At 34.6% G+C, this 14,909-nt stretch overlaps 1 long non-coding RNA gene across 2 annotated transcripts; it reads left to right on the plus strand.

The window, feature by feature from the left end:
* The first annotated feature begins 258 nt into the window (after positions 1-258).
* Positions 259-10,580, plus strand: LOC118765513. Of its 2 annotated transcripts, none has more exons than XR_005001375.1 (3): positions 259-365; positions 5,141-5,147; positions 10,568-10,580. It is a non-coding gene; the product is annotated as an uncharacterized LOC118765513 (long non-coding RNA). The 2 variants fall into 2 exon arrangements; XR_005001376.1 differs by lacking the exons at positions 5,141-5,147; positions 10,568-10,580 and adding exons at positions 2,685-2,687; positions 7,297-7,317.
* The last annotated feature ends 4,329 nt before the right edge of the window (positions 10,581-14,909 follow it).

Raw genomic sequence — 14,909 nt, forward strand, 5'->3', positions numbered from 1 at the left:
GTTGAACACGATATAATTTTGTACTCTGGGAACAAGGACCGACATTTTGTTGGGCAGGGCTAGTCGATTAGATCGACCTTAGTACGCAACTGGTACTTAATTTATCCACCCAGAAATTATGAAAGGCAAAGTCGACCTCTGCGGAATTTAAACTCAGAACGTAAAGACAGACGAAATACCACTAAGCATTTCTCCCGGTGTGCTAAAGTTTCTTATTTCTTTATTGCTCACAAGGGGCTAATCATGGAGGCTAATCATCAAGTGACCTGATCTGTGATCATGTGCTTGAACGAAAACAATTGCAGCGTGGAAGGTGTTTATAAGCCATTTAAGAAACACCCAATAACCGTTAGATTCGCTTCAACGTGCATCACGGCATTTTGTCAGTGAACAGGTCGCGGTCTCAAAGCGACGATAATATTTTGGCAATTTAAAGTATTGTATGTTTCTTAAATGGTTTATAAACACCTTCCAAGCTACAATTGTTTTCGTTCAAGCATACGATCAGGTGACTTGCCATGCAAGACCATGATTTCTGGGTCATCACCCTTTCTCAGCGTGAGACAATCACTGACTGCTGATGAAATCTTTCTCTATTCGCAAATACGATATATTCTGTAAGCGACAGACCATCGCTGATCTCGTATAGAGAAAAACTTGTTTTAAATCTCTCAGCGAGCGATACACTATAACAGTACCGAATAGGTACATACTCACATACGTATAGATTTAATAGATGCTTCTATTCATATATACACATACATAAAATACACATCCATTATTCTGTACATTTATATGTGTATGTTTGTACGTCTGATTGTCCACGTGTATGCACATACATGTATCCATACTTAAATTTCCCTCCATACTTAAATTTCTCAATCGACGTGTTTTAAAGCTGGCAATAACTCTGTTGAATTACGATCGTCTCTCTCGCTCTCTCTCAGTCACACACACACACACACACGCACACATACACACGTACGCAACACATACATGCATAAATACATACATACACACATTCATTCATACATACATACATACGTACATACATACATACATACATACATAATACATACATACATACATTCATACATACATATTTACGTATACATGTGTTTGAATGCTTGTATAAATATGTGGATATTACTAAATTTCTGTTTCCATTTTTTTTTGTTTTTTGTTTCTTTTTTTTTGGAAAATCTCGATTATCAGGTTACAATCGTCTAAGACTATATAACAGAATAATATATTTCTTTTTTTTTTTTCTCTTTTTCTCGCTTCTTAAACTGTTTATTTGCAAAACAACAACAACAACGTCGTCATCCACCCGACCTACCTCACAAAATAATTCTAAAATGATATTTTAAACTGAAATTACTGATACCCGATACCCTTCCATCTTCAGCTGAACCAACCTTTAACATAAACATCTGTTATAAGACGTGTTTCTTAGCAAAAATCAACCACAAAACATAATCTCTAGAGAAAAAACAACAAAATATATAGCAACAAGAAAACAAAACAAAATCTAATTGTTGCCTATCTTTGGTTGATTTTATTACACACATTTATTCATCTTACTTTTATTTCATTAATCACACATCATTATTTCTTTGGTCTAGCAGTTTCCGATTTTATTGTAGTTTTTTGTGACTGTATATAATTTTTTGTAATTTTGCCATTTATTTTTCATTTGTTTTCTAAAATCTATCCAACTTATATGATTCATTTATTGCTTTGCTAATTGCTTGTTGGATTTCAACAACGAGCTCGAAATTTAGATAGAAACAATGAAATTTAATATCCCGAATATCTCTTAAGTTATTTGTTTTTTTTTTCCTTCTTTGCTATATCTTTAATATTTTCTTACATACGCATTAACCGGTAAATCACGTAAGTAAATCTAATTATATCTCAAACAATGAAAATAATGTTTTATATCTTTTAGTTTTTACTGGTTTCAGTCATTACAATGCGGCCATGCTACAGCACCGCCTATTAAGGATTTTTAACCCAATTAATCTGTCCCAGAACTTCTCTATTCTTGTAGCTGGGCACTCGTTGCGTCGACTTCTTTGGCCCGACTGCTAAGTTACGCCGGTGTAGACTCGCTAAGAAATATAGACACAAACATGCACACACACACATACACAGACGCACACACATAAGCACGCGCACACACACGCGCACACCCACATACACGCACACTCTTTATATTAAAAATTTTTATGTATTGATTAAGTCTTTCCTTGTTTGTTTTGCAAAATAGTGGTTTTGTCTCGAATTAATATTATATATATATATATATAATATATATATATATACGACGGGCTTCTTTCAGTTTTCATCTGTCAAATCCACTCACAAGGGTTTGTGGTCGGCCCGAAGCTAGAGTAGAAGAGCCTTGTCTAAGTTGTCACACAGTGGGACTGAACTCGGAATCACGAGTTTCGAGATCAAACATCTTTCCACAAAGCCACGGCTATATATATATATATATATATATATATATATAGATATAGATATAGATATAGAGATAGATAGATAGATAGATAGATGCACAGAGTGTGCATTATCTCTATATTACTTCACACACCTCTTCACCTTTTCTCTTAATGTATTCAACATCAGCATCATCGCTACACCGTCAAAGCCATCATGTCCTCCACATCATTTTAAAGATTGTACCGACATCTTGCGTATTACATCCTTATAATCATCGTTGCCACATCATTATAGCATCATCTGAATCATACTCATCATCATTTGATTACACCCTCACCACAAACACTACACCAACGCCATCACCATCATGATAACCATCGACAACGTCAACATCATAAATATAATCGACATCATCATCATCGGCAACATCATAACCATCATTACAATTATTAATCTCATTACGATCAACATCATTGTCATGCGTAGCGAACAGTCATTATTAGACTCTTATAGGAAATAGTTAGAGACAAAATAAAGATAAAAGATATTGAGGATGGGCAATTACTTTGAGTGCAAAATTGTGTAACACAATTTGGAACATAAAAAAAAATTAATTCATTTTTAATTGTAATCGTTATTTCAAGACTTGTTCTCAGTGTCGGTTTTATAGTCAGTAACGAGAGGAAAGATTCCAACAGTAAATGTTTGTTACCGCGATTTCGAGTTTCTTGTCACCCCTTCACCAGTCACAGAGATCAAAATGCATTACAGCACTACTTCGAGCGGTTTATATATATATATATGTGTGTGGAAACACTTTGTCGGTTACGCCGACGAGGGTTCCGGTTGATCCGAATCAACGGAACAGCCTGCTCGTGAAATTAACGTGCAAGTGGCTGAGCACTCCACAGACACGTGTACCCTTAACGTAGTTCTCGGGGATATTCAGCGTGACACAGAGAGTGACAAGGCCGGCCCTTTGAAATACAGGTACAACAGAAACAGGAAGTAAGAGTGAGAGAAAGTTGTGGTGAAAGAGTACAGCAGGGATCACCACCATCCCCTGCCGGAGCCTCGTGGAGCTTTAGGTGTTTTCGCTCAATAAACACTCACAACGCCCGGTCTGGGAATCAAAACCGCGATCCTACGACCGCGTGTCCGCTGCCCTAACCACTGGGCCATTGCGCCTCCGTTTATATATATGATATTATGTACGAATAGATATTCTGTTCCTTCAGGGTAACAATACACAGCGTTTAATAATATCAGTGACCTAAGAGTAATTGTTGACAACGATCTCATCCGAAGTGTTCCCATCAACAATAAAGTCGATATAGCTCGTAAGATGAGCTCCTGGATCCTAAGAACCTTCCGCTCTAGACAAAAAGATGTCCTCATGACACTTTTCTCCTGTTTTCTCCTCCATTATACGGCCAGTCCTCGAATACTGCTGCCCTCTGTGGTCTTCTCACACAAAACAAAGTATTTAGAAAATTGAATCATCGCTAAAAGAATTAAGGGCTTCACTGATCACGATTATCAGGACCGCCTTAAAACACTGTAACATTATTTTCTCCAGTGCCAGTGTGAACGTTACATCATTTGCACAATGTGGCGAATATAACACCTGCTTTGCTAATATGACCTCAACATTAGTTTCAGTACTCAACCAAGGCTAAGACCATGGGCCATACGCCCCTTCTACAATTCAGAATCACAACACATGAATATAGAGCAACACAATTTCTTTTCTTCAGCATGCTCTGCCCTACTTAACATTGTCCTGAAACGGGATCTGGACACATTTCTTCAAGGGATACCGGATAAGCTACTTATACCTGGATGCAGTTCACTCAAGAAGACCCCCCTACTTGAATGGGCCATGGTACCACAAAACTTGACTTACAAAGGATTTAGCAAGTCCTATGATGTGGTGCTATTAAGTTAGACATGGCCAGGACCAATCTTTGGAAGAAACATATCTAAGTTTATCCAAGGTGTATATATGTATATATATATAACATTATTTAATTGTTTAATTATATTTTTTTAATAATTTTGTTATATATTTGAATAATATAAATTAAATACTCTTATGTATTGGCTTGAGTTTTTCATTGTATGATTTGCCTAATAGTGGTTTTGTCTCTAATTTAATAAAATATATATTTATATATATATATATATGTGTGTGTGTGTGTGTGTGTGTGTGTGTGTGTGTGTGTGTGTGTGCGTTTGTGTGTGGTGTGTGTGTGTGTGTGTTTGTGTGTATGTGTGTGTGTATACGTATTTGTGTGTCTATTCGTATATGTATAGGAATGACAATAAGTTTGGAACACAAAACAGAGCATATGATTTTTTTTATTAGACTAATTACTTTTATTAGACTAATTACAGACTTGCTCGCAAGCAGTATAGTGATTATAACCCAACACAGAAAATAAAACAATAATATTTAACCAGTGATATAATTAATCTTACGCTTTGCCAAGTTTATCAACACCCGTTCTACCAAACATTTTCTATTTCAGTTGTAGTAATATAACTTTATTATTTGCGTTTTTTTCTTGGCTTTACGATACTCACAACATTTTGAAACATTTGTTTTTACGTTGACTGAAATATTTTAATATTCTAACTATCGTGAAGACAGTGATATGTAACTAACAATGGGCAATATATGTTATCAGAGATTTACAGTATATTTCTGTAAAAACATTATCAATGCCAAGGGCGTGCAGTTAAAAAGATCGCTTTGCACCTACGTTCTTTCATATTCAGACTTAAAGCGCGGTAACCTGGCTATAACAGCCCTGGGGCGACCAAAACATTGTAAGTGAACTTGGTACATAACTCTGAAGAAGCCCGTAGTATATATGTATATATATATATAATATATATATATAATATATATATATATTATATATGTATATATATTATATATATATATATATATATATAATATATATATATATATATGTATGTATGTATGTATGTATGTATGTATGTATGTGTGTATATGTTTCTCTGTGTTTGTTCCCCAACATCACTTGACAACTGATGCTGATGTGTTTACGTCTCTGCAGCTTGGCAGTTCAGCAAAGAGACCGATAGAATAAGTACTAGGCTTACAAAGAATAAGTCCTGGGGTCGATTTGCTCGATTAAAGGCGGTGCTCCAGTATGGCCACAGTCAAATGACTGAAACAAGTACAAGAGTAAAAGAGTAACAAAGTATATGTACGTGTTTCAATTTGTTAGGTTGTACACTTGAATATGTTGCCTCAGCATGGCCGCAGTCTAATGATCGAAGCGATTAAAAGAAGATGCAATAAAAAGTGTGCAATTCTACGTTCCTCGCATTTGAATTTCAGTTACTTTTACATATTTTGGCATTTTGTGATGTTAGTTTATATCTGAAGGATATTTTAACACGTGAATATTTACTGGCCAAATAGCTTTTAATTGCAGATAACTTAATATTGAATTGGGTGAGATATATGCTACAGTTATCATAGAATCTTGTGCATATAACAAGCGAATTTAAAACCACTTCATCACAGTACGAGTATCTTCTTCATGTTAAAGTTGTCTCTCATTTGAATGTTTATCTACTTGCCAAGCTATACAAATAATTGAGGATACAACAGCATAACATAAGTGGGTTCATTTGTAAGTTGTTACAAGTCTGTTACCATGCTAATCTTCATTATGACATAACGCATTTAATTTTGAAACCTTCCGTTTATGCGTGGGTGGGCACAGACGATCGCTGTGTTTTCCTTTAACATAATGATTACGTAATGAATTAGCCTAAACTAGCCATGTATGTTGTGAACAATTTCATATTAAAAGTCTATAGTAAAGAGAAAAATAAATGATAAGTATGAATGTGTGTATATATGCGTGAGTGTGTGAGATTTTTGTCTCTGTAAGTATATGTGTGCGAGCATGCGTTTCTATGCGTGTGAGTGTATGTGTTTCTGTGTGTGTGCGTATGTAAATGTGTGGAGAGAGACGGATTAATAAATAGATAGATAGTTAGATAGATAGGTAGGTAGGTAGGTAGGTAGGTAGGTAGATAGGTAGGTAGGTAGGTAGGTAGGTAGGTAGGTACGTAGGTAGGTAGGTAGGTAGGTAGGTAGGTAGAGAGAGAGATATATATATGGATGGATGGATGGATGGGTTGATGGATGTATGGATGGATGGACTATTATATTTATATATATATATATATAATTTGTGCGTGTGTGCGTACGAATGCATCTATCTGTGTGCGAGTGTATCAGCATATAAACATACATACATGCATACATACTTACATATACACATATATAATATATAATAGAAAATATAATATATATATATGTGTGTGTGTGTGTGTATGTGTGTGTACATATGTATGTAAGTATGTAAGATGTGTATGAATATTTATTTGATGGTATACACTTACACACGAACAGATGCATGCGTACACAAACACACACATACAAACTTATATATGACGCGATAGCGTCTACGAATGTGTTGATATATGTGTGAGTTCATAATTTTATGTATACCTGTATTATTTCATTAATAATAAATGCGGTATTGAAAAGTTTTCACACCACATTTAACTCTTGAATTAAAGCTTAAAATATTGATGAAAATTCCTACATTTACTATAGAAATGGCACAATTTTTGTTTTTCAGTTCCGATTCTATTTGAAAGAAATATACATTAGTTTTCCTATAAGCTATGGTAAATTTTAATTAATAATCCTTTAGAAAAACCAAGGAAAAAATGAGTGTCAGAATTTCCGAAAAATTTTAATAATGTCAAATATAATTTCGTTTTGTTTCGGAGTAAATTATATTATTATTATTAACATATGTTTTAATGCTAGATTTCACAGTGTTCTGTTTTAGATATGTGACGACATCCTTTTGTTTGCAAGAGGTGTTAGAATGAATTATTCCACATTTACAATACACATATACACACACATGTGGAGACGCAAAGGCCCATTGTTTAGGGCAGCGGACTCGCGATCGCAGGATCGTGGTTTCGATTCCCAGACAGCGCGTTGTGAGTGTTTAGTACGCGAAAACACCTAGAGCTCCACGAGACACAGGTAAGGGGTGGTGGCGAACCCTGCGGTACTCTTACACCACAGATTGCTCTCATTCTTTCTTCTTGTATCTGTTGTACCTGAATTTGAAAGGGCCAGCCTTGTCACACTCTGTGTCACGTTGAATCTCCCCGAGAACTACGTTAAGGGTACACGTGTCTGTGGAGTGGTCAGAAAACAACTGTCAAATATTAATAGTGGATTAATGAAACGGAATGTTGTGAAAATTATTTCGTATCGATTCTCTTTTATCTCTTTAATCTTTTACCTGTTTCAGTCATTTGACTGTGGCCTTACTGGAGCAATACATTTAGTCGAACGTATGGACCCCAGAACTTATTCTTTGTAAGTCTAATACTTGTTCTATCGATCTCTTTTGCCGAACAGCTAGATAACGCGAAGGTAAACACACCAGCATCGGTTGTCACGCGATAGTGGGAGGGTGGACAAACACAGGCACACAAACGTACAGACACACATATTTACTTTTGTTTTAAAGTGAGAGGAGAAGGTGAAAGATGTATCAAGGTATATATGAAATTGACTTGTGTGTGTGTGTATGCGTGAGAGACAGAGAGAGGTTGAGAGATAGATTGATGAGAGAGAGAGTGAGCGCCACTTAAACATACATGATAACACACACATTCACTCACTCACTCTCTTTTTCTCTGTTTCTCTCACGCACACACGCACGCGTACATACAAAAAAGATGTAGGCATATGTATTCATGCATATACGTATACATGATAACACACCCCTTTACTCACTCACTTTTTCTCTCTCTTTCTCTCTTCCTCTCTCTCTCTCTCTCTCTCTCTCTTTCTCTCTCTCTCTATCTTTTTCTCACATACACGGTCATTTCATATACCCGTACATACATCTTTCACTTTCTATTCTCCTTCACTTTAAAACAAAAGTAAATAAAAAAAAAATTTTTTACGGAAATTAACGAACACCAGCTGACAGTTCTGCAAGGCAAAACGAAAGATGGCGCACAAATTCATTAACGTAAATTATTTCATATATCATCTTCTTCTTCGATATGAGCTTCTACTACTGCGCGTGTGTAGATGTCTTAACCATGTTAGTGAGACTTTTGAGTTATGGTGTGGCTGATTTTTTTTTTATCAATTTTTATTACGAAACGTTTTGGTTTTGTTTGTGAAATATTGGCTAAATAAATTTGTCACAATTAACATTTTTTTTTTATTAATTATTGGTCTACACGGGTTTATTCCCATGTCTGCTCTGTGTGTGTGCGTGCGTGCGTGTGTGGATGACCGTAATATTTACTTTCAGGACTGTTGAGTTTCGAGATTTGTTTGTATGATACATCTGCTGTAATACACTGATTTATTTTTTGACTGTTTTTAACGGTGATTCTTTAGTTTCGTTAATTGGTTGTTCAGAAGCAAACGAACCATGTGAATTCTAATTTTTTGTTGCGGCAGATTTTGTCTCTTATACTTTGCATTTCGTTGTCTAGTTGTACTCGTCTAAAGTACGTGCTCTGAATATTGCATGGATTATTATATTTCTCTGCGGCAATGGTTTGGAATGTGAACTCATTTGTTGCCAGTGTATCATTGCATCATGTATTAATTATGTATGATTAGGAGTAATATTCTTTTATACGATAGGAATAATGTTGAGTGTGTAATGTATAGGTCTGTTTTATACATGGTTGAATCTATTTAGCATCTTTCGCATTAGTGCAATATTACTAATGAATGATTATGAAAATCAGAGACTCTCAGGTTCTCAGCGTGTGCTGTACAGCCGCCGAGGGGACGCTATGCGTTAGAGTTTAAGAGGCGGTGAGGGGTGATGATATAACATAAATAACAAAATACCTGTAGTAGTAATCATATTATACATGATAAAACGGGTAATGGTTATTAAAATAAAATGAGAGATAAGAAGTGAACTACTATTTCTAGCAACACACTTTTATCTCGACCTGCTATAGAAAATTTCGTTATATCTCACCTGGAAAAAGAAGTCTTTAAATTGCCAGTTATAAAGTAAATTTACATCTTTTGTCTGTATTGAATATTTTTATCATTTCACTTTTAAAAGGTTCTAGAACCGTTCTTTTTAATCAAACTTTATAAATTATCATCCGTCTTAAGCTAGATTCTTCGTGATACCTTACTCGCCACTTAGGTGGGCACTAAGCATAACAACTACTTAAAAAAGAATGCTACAAAAGAAAAATAAAGGCTAAGAAACACTGATTTAGAGAGAGTATTGTGTGAACTAAGCGGAAAGGTACTGAAAGCGTTGACTTACTGAAATGAAAGCGCATTATGTAAGAGGTGTGACGTGTCTACCATGATTTTATTGTGAGCGAACGCAAGTCGTGGCATATATTTCATGTTCTCGCTCAAGTTCATTGGCATCGTGCACATATCACAAATTATTGTTAGTATTCATTATACCATTGTACTGCAGCAAAAGATCACACCACACACTCACATGCGACAACGGTCCAAGATGATATAATTCAATCCTACTGCGTGGCGCCTTGAGCAAGTGTCTTCTACTATAGCGTCGGCCCGACCAAAGCCTTGTGAGTGGATTTGGAAGATGGAATCTAAAAGAAGCACGTTGTATATATGTATATATATATATGTGTGTGTGTGTGTGTGTGTGTGTGTGTGTTTGTGTGTATGTTTGTGTGTCTTTGCTGGTCCCCCCCCCAACATCGCTTGACAACCGATGCTGGTGTGTTTATGTACCCGTAACTTAGCGGTTCGGCAAAAGACACCGATAGAATAAGTACTAGGCTTACAAAGAATAAGTCCTGGGGTCGATTTGCTCGACTAAAAGTGGTGCTCCAGCACGGCCGCAGTCAAATGACTGAAACACGTAACAGAGGTAAAGAGAATAAAATAGTATTAACTTATGTTCTTTTCTCTATAACTAGAAATATTTATATTTCTAGTTAGCGTATCAATACCCCATGCATTACAAATATTAGTACTAAATTATGTACCAAAGAGTTTAATTTGCGAAGTTACACCTGACTATTATATGGAATAATAGAATTAAATCAATGACGGAGAGGTAGAGGGATTTTGCTCTGCGCTTCCGAGAGAATGATATTGTTTGGTTGAGATATTTATTGTACAGTTCATTTAATGACAGTCAGCCTGAACAGCCAATCAAATTAATACAGTCAGTGAATACATATCATATAATGTGACACAGAAGTAGTATGATTTACTAAAATACTGAACCCAATACATATGCATATATCTGTTTACAGTTATTGATATTTACATAGTTGTCTATATCTACTAATCTATCTCTCTCTCTATCTACCTATCTATTTATATATCTATCAATTAGCTATCAATCTACTAATCTATCTAGTTATATATATATATATATATATATATATATATATATATTATATATTACTATAATAGCTTATCTATTTATATATATATATAAACATATATATATGCATGTATATATATATATATATATATGTATATATATATATGTATATATATATATATATATATATATATATATATATATATATATATATATATATATACATATTATATATATATATATCATATATAATGTATGTGTTAATAAATCCTGATGCTTATATACCGCACATACGTACATTAATACATGTACGCTTGAATTGATATCTATATATATGATTTTGTGTGTCTGACTGCGTATTTGTCTATATCTTGAAAGCAATTACTATAATAGCTTATCTGGAGATATGACCATCTACACCATTATTATATATGTGTTTACTTCGATTTAGTATGTACGTTCACCAGGATTTTTTATACGTATTATCGACAAGTAATTCATGCAACAGAATTAGACCTACTTTCACTGCACATATTGTTTATCCTTGTCTGATTTTGTCTCATTTATTGTCAGGATATCAAAGTAATAGACACACAGACAATAAAGAAAATAAAAAACTAAACATTGAAATATTACCTAAAAGTAAATAATTAAATGTAGAAATAATACCGCCAAATTATATTATATCTGCTTCAAAAATCAATTATAATATTGCATTTTGAGTGCCTTATTAATGTATTTTGCCATATATTGATCCAAACTGACACCAACACTTTTAAAATGAAGATCATATGCCCTACTATATATATATATATAAGGGCTAATGCAGTTTCGCACCTCTCCTCGCAAAATGCTTTTTTTGAAAATAATTTTTCGGAATCTTACGTTTTAGATAACGGAGATTACGAATATACAAAAGAAAAAAAAATGTATTTTATGAATAACTGGACCGGGATAAATAGATAGTGAGATAAATAAAGAAATGGATTAAAAAGTTCAAAATTTAAAATTTGGAGAGGGGGTGAAATTTGAGCCCTATATTAAAATTTATAACATTAATTATCAAACATTAATGTTTGTTTATCATAAAATGGTGTATATTTAATTTACGTTAAATTATTATTTATGATTATTTAAGGCAAATACAAGTAAAACGCAAATTCTTTTCACTCTAATGATTTCGATTTGCATATGTTCATCAATTCGCTATGATCTCTTTAAAGTAAATAAAATCGAAAGTATAAATTGGGTGGGGGGAAGAGGTTGGCGGTGATTGTAATTATTATTTTATTTATTTATTATTATTTTTATGTATATTCGTAATCTCCAAAATCTAAAACGTAGGAATCCGAAAATACAAATTTCAAAAACAAAAAAAAAAAGGTGGCAAAATTGAATTAGCCCCCATATATCTACTTATGGGATGAGGCTGCTGTCGATGCTACTAAAACTATTATAATTAGTACTATCACCATTGCAACATCTAGTCCCAGAAAAATATGATATTGAAATCTGTTGTTGACCAACCTGCACGAATGATTTGTTTGTAGCAATCAAATGTGTGTTAGATACATTAGCTCGCTGTCTCCATCAAATCGCCGTTGCCTGAAAAATATAGGTCTATCACACAGCAAGTGTCAAAGTGATTGTGTAGCAACGTGAGATGAAGTGTTTTGCTCAAGAACAAAACGTAGCACCCGGTCCAGGTATTGAAACCAAGATCACGAGATCGTAAGCGCGACACACACACACACTACTAGGCCTAGCGCTCTCACACAATCTCTGGTATTACTACTATTACTACTACAACCACTACTCTCTCACTTTCTTATGGTTTTTTTTTTTTTGCATATTTACACATACATATACACAAACTCACACGCACATACTCATAGTGAACTAAAAGGAGCAAATGGTTTCTGTCACGGATTACTGGCTTCTGAGTTCAAACTCAACGAATGTCATCTTTACTTTCCATCCTCTTGAAGGCGATATCATAATGTACGAGGCCAACCCTGAGTTGTTATATTTGCGGAATTATTAATACTCTGCATTTTTTACGGCTTTAATTTAATTCTTCATTTAGGTAAACGAAATTCGGTGCCTGATTTAACACAACTAACTGACGCCTGGATTAATTTAGCAGAGTTCATTTTAATGCAAACAATCAGATCAAGCATCCATATTGAGTAAACTTGATTCGCAAATCTCAGGCGGCCTGAAAATAAGATAAAGTGTAATCAACATTGACCATCTTCCCTGTAAAAACGGTTGAGACTTAAAACATCCTGTCTCGTACACACAGCACGAACTTTCTATCCTACACAATCTGTTTCCTTTTCATACATTTAAATAATCTCTCACGCGATCATACTGAATCACACTTTTCCTTTCGTTTCCTCCCTCTCTTCCTCTCTCTCTCTCTCTCATTCTCTTATAATTTCAATAATTCCTCGCCGACACACTCTCTAACTCATGCACACTCCCATCATTTTTCTCATTCTCTATCTATCTTTCTTTCTCTCTCTGTCTCTCTTTTTCTGTTTTCCTTTCTCTCTATCTTCTACGTTTATATACGCATTTATAATCTATTTACAAACATTATTTTTGTGAGAACGAATGCTCGCATATGCATTTCCAGATCACAGATGAGTCTATAGCTGTTATGGCGAAACTTTATTGTCTGACGAATCATAAGGATAGCTACTTCATTAACTTTAGTGTAAGAAGTTACACAGACAGGTACTTTGGTTTAAGATAGGTCTTAGATAAAGGATTTTACCAGACATTTCTTTGACATACTTTTACAAAATTCAATCCTTTGTTGCTGAATATAACTGTCTCATGTTACTAATGACACGTGTCTCATGCGTTCTTAATCATTACTTTATAGATACGTTGATTTGATATTTAGTCATCAAGGAGATAGATAAATGGATATATAGATTCCTAGATATACAGATAGGCAGATAGACAGTTAGATAGATAGATAGATAGATAGATAGATAGATAGATAGATAGATAGATAGATAGATAGATAGATAGATAGATGGATGGATAGATAGATAGATAGATAGATGGATGGATGGATGGATGGATGGATAGATAGATAGATATAGATAGATAGATAGATAGATAGATAGATAGATATAGATAGATAGATAGATAGTTAAGCACGCTATGATTTTCAATTCATGCAAATCTATGACAATTCTATTCAAAATACACAATAGGATAATGAAGGAGAATTAAAAGTTTTTAGAGCTACAGGTTTTGGCAACTATATAGATGTGATATTTTTTCCTTACATTGATTCCATAAAAAAGAACGCCGACACTGTAAAACAGTACTTACGGCGTTAATTTGTGTTCGTGAATGATTTCAAAGAACATTTTTCACATATCATTACTTCCTTGTAGCTGTGTGTATATGCACACGCAGACATGTACATATATACTGGTATATATATGCGCGCACACGCACACACTGATTTTACTTATTTGATAGATTTAAAACTATTATTTTATACGATAGGAACAAGGCCTGGAATTTTAGTGGAGTAACCTAGTCGATTACATCGTCCCCAGTGCATAACTGGCAATATTTTAACCACCAAGAAAGAAAGAAAGGTAAAATCGACCTCGGTGAAGTTTGAATTCGGATCGTTAAAACGGACAGATGCCTATTTCTTTACTGCCCAGAAGGGGCTACACATAGAAGGGACAAACAAGGACAGAAAAACGGATTAAGTCGATTATATCGACCTCAGTGCGTAACTGGTACTTATTTAATCGACTCCGAAATGATGAAGGGCAAACTCGTCCTCGGTGGATTTGAACTCAGAACGTAGTGTCAGGCGAAAAAACTATGTCTTTACTACCCACAAGGGGCTAAACACAGACGGGACAAACAAGGACAGACAAACGGATTAAGTCGATTATATCAACCCCAGTGCGTAACTGGTACTTAACTTATCGACCGCGAAAGGATGAAAGGCAAAGT

The sequence above is a fragment of the Octopus sinensis genome, linkage group LG12, assembly GCF_006345805.1.
Source record: "Octopus sinensis linkage group LG12, ASM634580v1, whole genome shotgun sequence".
Lineage (NCBI taxonomy): Eukaryota > Metazoa > Mollusca > Cephalopoda > Octopoda > Octopodidae > Octopus > Octopus sinensis.